The sequence below is a fragment of the Notolabrus celidotus genome, chromosome 4, assembly GCF_009762535.1.
Source record: "Notolabrus celidotus isolate fNotCel1 chromosome 4, fNotCel1.pri, whole genome shotgun sequence".
Classification (NCBI taxonomy): domain Eukaryota; kingdom Metazoa; phylum Chordata; class Actinopteri; order Labriformes; family Labridae; genus Notolabrus; species Notolabrus celidotus.
In genome coordinates this window covers 14,104,973-14,117,473 of record NC_048275.1, presented here as the reverse complement: position 1 = coordinate 14,117,473, position 12,501 = coordinate 14,104,973, and the positions used below count along the sequence as shown (strand labels likewise).

The 12,501-nt window shown below is 39.7% G+C and overlaps 1 pseudogene; it reads right to left on the bottom strand.

Annotated features, from left to right (window-relative positions):
* The window catches only part of LOC117812101, a 294,303-nt pseudogene that overhangs the window by 247,176 nt on the left and 34,626 nt on the right, over positions 1–12,501 (bottom strand).

Below are 12,501 nucleotides of genomic sequence, written 5' to 3'. Positions count from 1 at the left end.
TCACCTGGAGTTTTTAGCGTTGCTCTTGGGACATCAAGAAGCACCTGGTGCGTTGACCTGAGTGCTCTAACTGGAGCATGCAGGTTCAAACACTCTCTCAGGTATGGTGATGCCACCCCTTGTAGACTTTTAAAAACCAACAATACCGTTTTATACTGGATCCTGAAGCTGACAGGAGGCCAGTGAAGAGAAGCCAGAACAGGTGTGATGTGATCCAGTCGTCTCTTCCTAGTCAGCAGGCGTGCAGCCGCATTCTGAACCTGCTATAGGCGCCGAAGAGACGACTGATCAACACCACAATACAAAGAATTACAATAATCAAGGCGAGAAGTGATAAACATATGTATCACCCTCTCAAACTCATGAGAAGGAAGATAGGCCTTTATTTTGCCTAGAAGTCTCAGCTGGAAGAAGCTCGTCTTCACAACAGAGCTGATCTGTTTATCAAATTTAAAAGCACTGTCAAAGGCATTCTTTGAAAGCTGATGCACAGTATATCACTATTATAGTATAACTATTTCATTTTTAGTATGTGTTGCTTGGCAATAGTACTGCTTGAGTCACGTTGCAGAAGTTGTGTGGATGTAGCCAAATTACTTATAGAAATAATAAAATGTCAAATATGATATGATATGATATGTGAAAGTGCAATATATTTAGTCTAAGATAGTCTTTTTTTTACGATGTGAATTGAGTATGTCACTCATTTTGCAAAAAACAATCAAAATACACCCTAAGACTATACACACATTAACTGAATATAAGACACACTACTGAGCATGCCCATTGAAAACACATGCAGTGTTTACACAACACAACAAGTTATGCTAGCGACGTGTAGCTGCATGCACGGCTGAAATTTCAAAATGAGTGAACAGCAACAGGAGACAAAACACAAAGAACACCAGCCTTGGGATCAATGTCAATTCATTGCATGCATTTGATTCCAAATTAAGACCTAATAATATCGACTTAAAACTCTTTGAAATACAAAATAATGGGATTTTAAATGTGATAAAACATTTTATTATTTTCCGCCAAGCATACTCACTCTAATCTGTCTGTTTGGGACTGGAATGACTTCCCTTCCCCCTTTCATTTTTCTAGTATTGTATTCTTTATTCTAATGTCTGTATCTATTTACTGTTGAGTGTTCCTTTAATTATTTCTATGTTATAAGGTTACCTTGGGTGTCCAGAAAGACGCCTATAAATAAAATGAATTATTATTATTATTATTATTATTATTATTATTATTATTATTATTATTATTATAAGCTAAAAGGTGCTTGAGGAGAATTTAACTCCTCAGTTCGGAGCTAATGTTTCGAGTTTGTTGAACATTTGGTACTTTTCTGATACGGAGTAATTTATGGTTCATAATCCTGTGCTCCGCTGTTAATCTTAACACGTTGATTTCTTTACAGGAGCCTTGGTTATATAATGACAAGTAAACTGGCCACAAATGAAATTGAAATAACTCCATGTTTCTTTCTCTAATACTTCTCATCACTCCTTCTTTCAGCAGCCTGCAGCCATGTGACAGCAGACAGTCTTGAGACATGATGTCTTCTGACTGCTCACATGGGCTTATAGAACCAGAGGGGGTTGATAATTGGAACACATGGGGACCAGAGAACTAGTACCAGATCAGTTACAAGGAATCCCAGCGGCTACAGAAACCAACATAGAAGCCTGTAATGAAAATGTTCCCTCGTGCCGTTTTTTTTTCTTCCTACCCTCTTCCTGCCTTTTCTTCTCCTGTTCTGAGTGCACCACAGCTACCTAGGGGAGAGAGCTCTTTTGACAGCTACCACAGGTTATTACTTTTATGACCAGGGGCAACCTCTACAGAGTCCATTAGCACCTGGAAGAGCGGTCGACTTCTGCAACTGACTAGCAGACTTTCAACTTCAAAATTAGGCGGGATTGAATCAAGTGCTTATTATCCATCAAAACTTGACACTCTGCAAACAAGGATCAATTGTGACAAAGTGAGTGCTTTGAGAGGACACTGATTGGTGTCGGAGTTTATGCGCAGAGCTACAATTTAACCTTTTATCACCCTGTGCAGATCAATACAGAGCCAAAACAAGACAATTAAGATGCATTGTGGTTTGTCTCACAGACACAGAAGATTATGGCTTGGACAGAACCCTCAGCAAAAAATTTAACTGGCTGTCTAGAAAATAAAAAAGATGCTTGGTTGTAAAAAAAAGAAAGATGTCGTAAGAAAAAAATCATACAACACAATAACTTTTTATTCTTACTTTGTGTGGGGACAAAGTTTAACGACACCTGCTGAAAATCTTTCAATATTTTCTTTTTTTTTACTCCCTTACACAATTTACACACACTCTCTCTCCCTCTCTCTCTGTCTCTCTCTCTTTCTACTCTCCTTTGCTTAATTTTGAGTCCTGTTGTCTCTTTGTCGCTCTCTTTCAGTGTGCATTTCCTTACATCTGGCACTTCAGATAAGATCGAGGAGATAAAGGATGTAGATGTCAAAGAGAGATAAGATAGAGACAGGGCCAAAATGAAGAACTAAAAGCATGCAGAAAGTGGAGAGTGGAGTGAGATCAAAAACTATAAAACATCCCTCCTTGAAGGAATACCCTTGACCTGCATGCCTAGTATACAGAAAAATAAATCTGCCTCACTGAAAGTGCTCATGATGTGAAACAAAAAAGGACCGCCTCGTCAAACAGGCCATGACAAATCAAATGAAAAATCCTGAATTCAGCCAAATGTGCTTAGCCTACAATGTTCTCCATCTAGACTTCAGTGGGGACATTTCATTTCCATGAGCATAATAGCTGTGCCTTTCACAGTCACACACCTCATCTATAAAACCACTCTGTCATTTTCACCTGCAAACACCTGAGTGGCAGCTGCAAGTTCATTTCTGCACCCAATTCTTTCTTGTTTCCTGAGTATAAGTGTGCGTGTGCTTGTGTGTGTTTGTAGGTGCTTATAAAAGACAAATAATATGAAGTCCATAAATGCCTTTAACACAGCCAAACAGACAGAAGTGACGTGACAGAGATGGGATTTGAATTTTCGTGCACAGACGGTTTGCAAGAAGTCCACAGCTGAGACGCCTGGAATACACTGGAGTCAGACGGGAGTGGTGACAGACAGCTGTCAGACAAACAGTAAATGAAGAGCATTAGAAATCAGCCCTAATCATAGCTTTGGGCTTTGCAGCAAGGATTCCATTCTATTACTTGTCACACAATGTGTCTCCAGAATACTCCCTTTAACAATGGACAGACCACATTCTTGTTGGGTAGACATGCTGAAGTGAACCTTCTTTTTTCCAGCATGACTTCAGGATATATCATACCTTTATGTGAAATATACCTTATTTTCCCCATGTGAGGTGAGACATTGTGTTATATTATCTGCTTTACATGCAGAGGATCCAGAGAAAGCTCTTTGAGTGATGGGAAATGTAACTGACCAATCTAGCCTACAATTTGTCAGTTGTTGTGATGCATGAGGTCCATTGTTTTGTGTTGAGCTGCTTAACAGAAACAGGGGATGTTTAATTAACCTTTATAAGATTAGAGTTGGACACTACATTGTGTTAGCATTACTAAGTAATGTTACACTCTGGTCAATATGCCGGTCAGTTCTTGCTTTGTGAGCTTGAGTTCGCCTTGCTATACTTTTAGTTTATTTTTGGAGCATGCAGCAGCCTTAAGGTTATTCTGGAGAATGTCCAGGACAGTGTTCCTCATTGTTTTTGACTTTTGCAATTATGACAATCATACATTTGCATAAAGTAAGTAGATTTGTCCACTCCATGTTGCCAAGTGTTATAAAACAGGCAACGTGTGCAGCACTGATATCAAAGACAAAATTCCCTACAGGGACAATAAAGGACATCGTATCATATCACATCCTATCCTATCCTATCGTATTGTAAAAACTGGAAAATATCACTTTAAGTTACATTTACAACAGATAAAATATGTGTGATAAATTTGCTATTAATCGTGAGTTATCTGTGGAAATAATATGATTAATCTTGATTAAAAACAAATACTTTGACAGTCCTAGTTTATTAAATAGGCCAAATAAAACAAATTAGTACAAGAATTTCCAGCACTGGCAGTAAAAATGTGTCTTATGCCTCCCCCTCAAGGAGAATAAAGGACTGATGTCATCTTTTTTTTTTTTACATTTTAGACAATGTTTTAAGATCACCTTGATTAAGAGAGATCAACGGACTGAAAAAATGATGACTTCCTATATGCACAAATGCAAGTGTTCAAAGCCTTTGCAGACATTGCAGACAAAGATTTATACTCACTGCCCCATGCTTCAACACTGATAAGACTCAAATCCTAAACGCAATAAATAACAGGAACAAAATGTCAGAGATGTTACTTGAAATAAGCTGCGAAAAGAGCATCACATTTCCTCTGACAAGTTTTGTAAACACCTAAAAATATCTGGAGTGTAAGAAGCCATGGGTGCCTTTTAAACTTGTGGGTCTAGTTTCGGGATCATGGGGGTCTGAATGGGTCAGTAATGCTGCAAACAAGACCTAAAACCACTAACCGCCACATAACACATGGAAAGCTCTGGTATTCTTCACAGGTTGATGCAGATATAGCAGGTGTAAGGGGAAAGGACAGATGCAATCATAGTGTCTAAACTTGATAGTTTAACAGCATGTGATGCAAAAAGGTCACATGATCTGATGTCTCTAGCTAACTTAAAGTCCCCATAGTAACCAATGTGAACATCGGACTGGAAACAACTACACCTGTTTTCTCAATATGTAGGTATATATGCTTAGATTTAACAACTGCTAGTACTTTTATCTAGAAATGTTAATAAAGTAAATTTCAAAACTAGTATAGCTATGCCAATACTAATGAATAGGGGATGATTATGAGTTTGACAGTGCAGTTTGTGCCTGTCAGTGCTGATCAAAAATATGTTGCTGCTTCATAGGGAGCAGCTCTGTCAATCAGAAACTAAGTTCAAATAGAAGTAATGGAAACAGCTCATGCAATCTGAGGGGACAGTAATGGACTTGAAATTAGGTGTTCTATTAGCATAAAAATAAATGTTGGAAATGAATGCACCTGGGAAGTTGCAATTATTTTGAAACTGAATTTATCAGTTTAATGGAAACAGAAGATATGATGTTCGTGTGTCCTGCTAGAAATAGGCAATCCTCTTAAAGCACTATAAAACACACCAGCAGTTATTTCAAAATGTAATTCGGAAATCAATGAAGACATTTTCAATTTCTAGGAAACAGATTTGTGGCAACATGTCCAACAAATACAGAAAAGGAATTGAAGTCCCCTGAGCACAAACATTCCCTGAACACACCGGTGACCTTCACAGCAAACAGAAACATTTTTTTCTGCACCCAAACACCTTTGAATTGTAAGTTACCCCAACCTGTTTAAACTGATTTCCAGATGACCTGCAGGTTTGTGTAAGTGCTGTCTTCCAGACATCAAGTCACACACAAACGCACAAGGAAAAACAAGATGCCAGGCAGAGCAGGCTCCCTGAATGGAATTGCTGTATGTGCTCTGCCTAGTGGAAACATCCAAATGAAACTGGGGATGAGTGAAAGAACAATCATAAACATCCCATTAGGGGAGAAACTGTGCACTGATTACTGTTTTGTCAGGGGGATGCATTTAGGGCTTGAGTTAGGAGAGAGAATATATTAGTTTTACAGTGGAGCTGTGGAACAGTGCTGAACTGTACAGTATAAAAGGCTTCTCTCTCTCCTTCCGATCTCTCCATTTCTCTTTCTCTCTCAAAGAGTCAGGGTCAGAAATGATGAAGCTACATTCCGTGGTCCCACAATGGTCCTGAGATGAATGGTACCTTCACTGAGCCCTTTATACAGCAGTGCAGACAAACAACAGTCCTTCAAATCAGAAGCCACTGAACTGAAGCCTGACTACAACCTCGGCTGTGATTTCACTGACTTATAAATATAAAGGCTGACCTGTATGGCCAAATTCAGATCCCAATCCCTTCCTTGGCTCCATGAGGCTCTGAAGTTTGAGCCTCTGCTTTATCCAACATACAATCTCAGAGTATTACCATCTGAACTCCATCAGCTCCATCTCCACTCCCGTTTATGCTTCAACCTCTCTCTCTCAGCGTAGATCCTACATGCTGTGGAACATGCCCCACATCCTGCACCGCTGCCTCTTTAAGTCTCCCATCTTTCTTCTACCTCCCCTTTTTTTATTTTTCTACAGTCCACTCACAAAGTCTTTGTGAGTGTGCATGGACATGTGTGTCTGTGCGTGTGTGTGCAGATTTAAAAAACCCTAAACACTTGCATCTGGCATCCATAAAAGGTTTGCAGGAGGATAAGAGTGATTAGTAAGCTTGGTGCAAGGACAAATATTGGCTAAAACTTTTGACAACCAGGTGTGAAAAGCCACTTTTGTGAAAATTCTATCAATAATTACAGAAATATCAGTCAAGTGAGGCGCTCTTCAGTGCACACACACATATCTGTGCTTCACTGAGCTGCTTCCAAGCAGAAGCCACAGAATCAACATTTATCATTTCTAGTTTTTTGATTGAAAAGTCATTATTATCAACCTGTGCTGTTAGTTTTGATTGATTTGTTAAATGTTTTTGTGAGCCTCTGTAACTGTTTTCTGTGAAAATTAATTAAGCCCCAGGGACAATAAACAGACCAACTAACTCGTCCTGCCCTTCAAGCGCCAAAATAAACTAACTGCAAATCGAGAATTTATTCAGTTTGTTTTTTTTATACCCATTCAAAGTTTCTTTGAACTCTCAAAAGAGCAAACTGAGAATAATCTTACTGTGGAGGTCAAACACATAAGTACATCTGCATTATCTGTTTTTTTTTTTTAGTGTTTGAAATAATTCCCTGGACTATTCACACTGAGATAAAACCCACCATTTGCATGCTTAAGTACTGTATCTCTTTCTCTCTTTTAACAGTAGCTCACAGACCGTCCACAGAAAACTGGACTGGTAGAAGTAGAAAATGCAGTGATAAGGCAATGTTGCTGAATCTCCTCAACTCTTTTGGCCTGCAACAGTGTAACTTGTAAAGAGACCTTCACATGGTAAGGATCTCAGCTTTTGTACAAAACTCAAAGGGCGTGGCCTTGGTGGGCCCTCAAAGTTGAATATTTCGCCATGAAACTGGAGCTCTTATATCAGCAATGCATGCTTCAATTGCTTCAATCTGGAGCAACTTTACATGTATGTTGAGAGTTTGGAACCTGAACACATTCAAACGCCCTATTGGGAGATACATTTCATGCTGGCACTCTTTGAGCTACATTTCAAAGCCAGATGAGAATATCTGCATAACATTGGGTCAGGATATTCTTGTGATGTTGGTTTTGGTGTATACCAAAATCTGCAAGTTTTCGTCAGAGGGTGTGGTCATAGCATTGCGGCTTATTATGATCTTGACATGGCATCCCACCATAAAATATTTAACTGATATAGCTCTGCTTCAAATCAACATATCTGCAGGAAATTCCCCAGGCTCATTAGGGGCCCCAAGCCTGAACACATGGCTTATTTATCTTTCTACAAAAGTCACAATGCCACCTATTGGCAACAGGAAGTTACTGCTTCACACAGCCACTCAAATCCAGCAAACCCAGCAAATTATTTTGAATTGTACTGAGACATTAGGCATCAATTTAGACTTATCTGTTATCTTAGCAACAATCTGACAGCTAGCTGTACTGTGACTGATGCTCGGTCGACTACAGCATGCTCCTGGCCACTGTGTACAGTCACTGGGTTGATGTAAGTGTATTTATTTTGTATATAGATCTTAAACATATTTACCACCCTGTGTAGTTGAGTCACAACTGCTCAAAGCTTTAGACCCTTACTGAAGGAAAACTCTCACTATAAAGTAAACTCAGCCTCAGACGTTCAAGGGAGTTGTCAATCCTGATGGAGGGGTGCCTTAAATATTTACCAAGCAGACCCTGGACAAGCACATTTATGATGGCACGATATTTTTCTCTGAGATGTCCAGGCTGACTGCCTAAGAGGCATCAATAAAACATTGCAAAGCAACACTTTAAAAACCTCATAGTCCATCCTGTCCGAGTCAGTTCATCTCTGGGATGTCTCTCTATAGCCCATCAGAGTAAAAAAAAAACATGGCAGAAGATTGCATTACTGTGGGCAACATAGACCAGGCACCACTGTACACATGCACACAAATGCACAAGTTGAACCAAAAGAAAACAATCTGAGAAAGAAATACCTGGTTTGAGTTCCTGTGACCACACCACATCTCGCCTTGCAGTGAAATTCACACACCTAAAAGACAAACAGATGAAAAACATTTATCTTTTCACGTATTCTCTCATCAAACATCAGCACATAATGTTTTCCTCAGTTGTTTCCTTTCTTTGTCCCACCTTTTCTGTCAGTCTCAGAACTCTTCAGCCATTCATAAAGAAACAGACCCGCACAAACACTTGATTTTGTCTTATGTATCCATTGAGAGTAGCCTTAAATTGTACAGCATTATTATTGCATTTGATGTATTAATGTGTTTTATGTATGAATGTGTTTTTTTATGTATTTCTGATACCTTTTTAAAAATCATATGTGAAATTGGCCATTTAAATCCATCTATTTTCCAATCATAACAACAAAAAAATTAAAATGAAGACACTTTGTTTGAGTGGAATTTAACGTGGAGCTGTTGTATTCGGTTGTGTGGTTACTAGTAATTGTATGGGTGATTAGTGTGTGATCCTGAAACAAAATGTTAAACAATTACATCATCCGATAGTAGCTTAATTTGTAAAATTTGGGTGTCTATATGCTGACTGATGTGAGTAACAGCAACAAAGGTGGTGTTATTATGCAGTTAAAATTCAAATGATCTTAGTTTTGAGTAAATGTATTACCTAAGTCATCACTGCCTGCATCCATGTGAGCTTAATTTTCAGTATAGGCTTGATAGTTATTGAACTGCTCTTCTAACAGAGTGAAAGGACCTGCAGGGAGCTTCAGGATTCAGGTAAATCGAGCAGCATGAGGAGAACTTAAAACTTGATCACTTCATCAAAGTAATCAAACAAATTAAACACTCGTTTGATGAAAGTACAGAGCACCGTAGAGAGTGAAGCAATCTTAAACCAGCATGCTTTGCAAAGTGTTGAAAACACCACTGCAGGTTTTTTGCAGGGCAAAGGCAAATGTGGTACATACAGTCTTTCTTCTACAGGGATACAAGCTCAATAAACTCTGTGATTTATTAAAATAAATACAAAATGTCAAGCTGTCATCACAAATCCCCACGTGGAATCAGTCATGTCACTATGAAGAGGAAAAAGAGATTTGCTTGCATTAAGGCTGCTTGATGGAGGGTGAATTATACATATTGAGCTCGCTCTATAAGACAGATTTACTCAGGAAATGTATCAAGGCCCGCATAAAAGAACATCATGCTGTGTTGGCATTGGTGTGTATGAATTTGAAAGAAAAAAAAGAGAAGACAGAGACAGAAAAAAAGAGGGAAATTGGAGAGGAGTGAGGCAGCATCAGATTTCAAAGGGAGGTGCATACGGCATAATGTGAGTAAGTGTGAGATATAGCTCCGAGGAAACATGTGGGAGTGGATAAACACATGTCTCAGATGCCTCCGCAGACGAGAGTATATGCCCCAGTCACGGATTGCTTCCCAAAGCACTCATTTTCGCTTCATTTCCCGTTCCATCCTTCAGTAATGAATAGCATTCATCACCACATGGATGTGTCTGAGGTCGCATGCTACAAAGAAAAAAGGAAAGAAGGGGAGGAGGAAGACAATGGAAGGAGGAGTGATTGTCTTCTTCCTCTGTGCTGACATGCTGGACTAATGAAATCCTTTAACTCGATCATTATAGTCAACATGGTTTGACATGCAAATCTCCAGGTCTCTGTAATTAACCCGTGATCGTCTCACACACATGCTGTCAAAATGGACGGTTGTCAACGTTCAGCAATCAGAGAAATCATAGATGGATTGCATATTAGTCCTCCCTTTCATCAGCCAGGTTTAGCTCATGTCGTCTGGTGACAGCTTCGCCTATCAAGTCACAGTGCAGTCATTGTCACCGCTGACCATGTTTCTGACGCTCCCCCCCTCCTCCTCCTCCTCCTCCTCCTCCTCCTCTGGTTCTGAGGACATGATTCTGCCATGCTGCACTGTGCCATGCAGCTTCAGCCTGGATTTCCCTACAAGCTTAACAGGGAGTGTAGCCCTCTCATTGTTTAGCACTTCAAAGGGAACAAGAGAAAGAAGAGAAGAGCCAGAGAGAAAAGAAGAAAAAGAGGAAAAAATGATAGACACAGGGTGAGAAAGGGAACATGAAAAAGGGAAAAAGAAGAGGAGAAGCAGCAGAGGAACAGAGAAGGGGGCGTGGGAGGGAAAATATGGAAGACATAAAAAGTGAAGAGGAAGCAAAGATTCAAGCAGGACACAGTGAAAGTTTATTGGGTTATACTACAGCTAACTGCACTCGTGTGACTTATTCACAAAGAGGCAAGGCCTCATATTAAAACTGCACAGGTTCCTTAAGGCCAGTGCTATTTTTAACGCTCCCCAAATAAAATGAAAATTAAAACCCCATTTGTTGTTCTGTTTTTTGGCTATCTTAAATACAACTGGCAATATCTAAAGTGCACAGCATTTCTGTTGAGGCCATATGGTGTTTTTCTCTGCCTTCAAAATGGCTTCTCCCTGTGGCTGTGGTATATCCACCACAGCCACAACCGTCTTTGACATTTAAAAAACATGTCCAAGGGCCACTAATTCCTCATACCTAGACGATCAGCTTGTCCTTAATCCCAAATTCTGAAATACCAAGTCTCTGTCACAGCCCGCAGCATCCCAAACAGACTCAAAACATCCCCTTGAGAGTTAGCATGACATGCAACAGGCTTTCAACCAACTCCCATATAAGCCCCTCGGTGCTCAAGGCAGACGTCTTCAGGTCACGTTTCAAGACCAATAAAGCCCTCTGGAAATGGATAGGTCAATTGACACATGGCCATTACCTAGGTCGCCTTGGTTCATATGTCTTTCCCACTGAGGTCGAGTCCATGAGAAATCCAAAAGTTAACACTCTCCATCTCAAACTTCAGCCATACAAAAGATATACCTGATCTGAACTCCCAAATTCTTGGGATATAAGGATGCTGGTAAGTGGACTTGCTTTAATCTTAGGACAAAGCCAGTCTTTAAGCTAAGCTCATGGGTGAAGATTTGTATTTAACTAACAGGTATAAGGGTTGTATAGATCTACCATAAAATCTAGAATAGAATAAGAGTCAAATCGGTATAAAATAAGCAGTTCTTTGTGATGATTCTCATTCCGTGAAGCCACTGTGCAGTGTTTGTGCAGCTTATAGCTCTGACACTATCTGACACTATCTGACACTATCTGACACTATCTGACACTATCAACCTCTTCTGGTCTCAAACCGAAGAGTCTATTCACTCAGACTAAGATTCAGTCACTCAGTATATGCAAACAGTTTCTTTAAATGTATGATCTGAGGGAGGGAAAAGCTGCTCCACTAGCCTAGTCCATGTCACTAGCTTGATTTGCACATGGTAGACCACTTGCTGCTTGGAGCAACATTTCCTGGGTACTGGGTAATACTGTTAATAAATAAAATACCTCTCTCTGCATTTGATTTTTATTTCAAAATATTACATGCAAAAAATGAAAGCTGAATTGCTTGTTATCTGTCAATGGGGTACGAAAAAAAATACTTGTCAAGTTTCTTCAATTTAGAGTTCAGTGTCGTCAAATAAGCATCTTGTCTTAACTTAGAAACTTAGCAAGTACATTTTTCACATACACATTTCCCATTGTGTTTCATCTTTTCTTTCAGATGCTCCTGGGTAAATATGAGGTAAATCAAACACTTCAAACTGTCTTGCTGTAAGATCCTCTAAATGTGCGTCCAGACACTTCCAGCAGTTTTCTGGAATAGGACAATCTCTGGGGGGCAAGCTTATGTATTTCTGTATAAGTTGAATTTCAATGTATGGATGCTGAAATAGAAAGAGTACATAACTGAGAAAAGGCTGCTTTGTGGAGGTAATAAAGAATTATGAGGTGTATGAACTTCACCTCTGCTGTTCCACCATGCTATTAAAGCTGGGGTTGGCAATCTCGGAAAACTAGCATGAATTTGAATGTAGCATTTCCTCAGGACTCCGTCTAACCCCTCCCCCCCTTCCCCTCGGAGCTCCTCCGAAATGACGCCCCCCCGCTCACAAGCACTAGCGCCACTGACTTGCGACCATAGGATGGTGACTGACTCAAAACCGGTCCTCACCAAAACATTATCATAGTGAAAGTTAAAAACACAAACAAACATGGCTGCTGTTAGTACTCACAACTATCATGCTAGCATTATCCAGTTGTACTGGTGACACGATATCAGGAGAAAAGTTATAACACATATAATACTGTAACAGCTC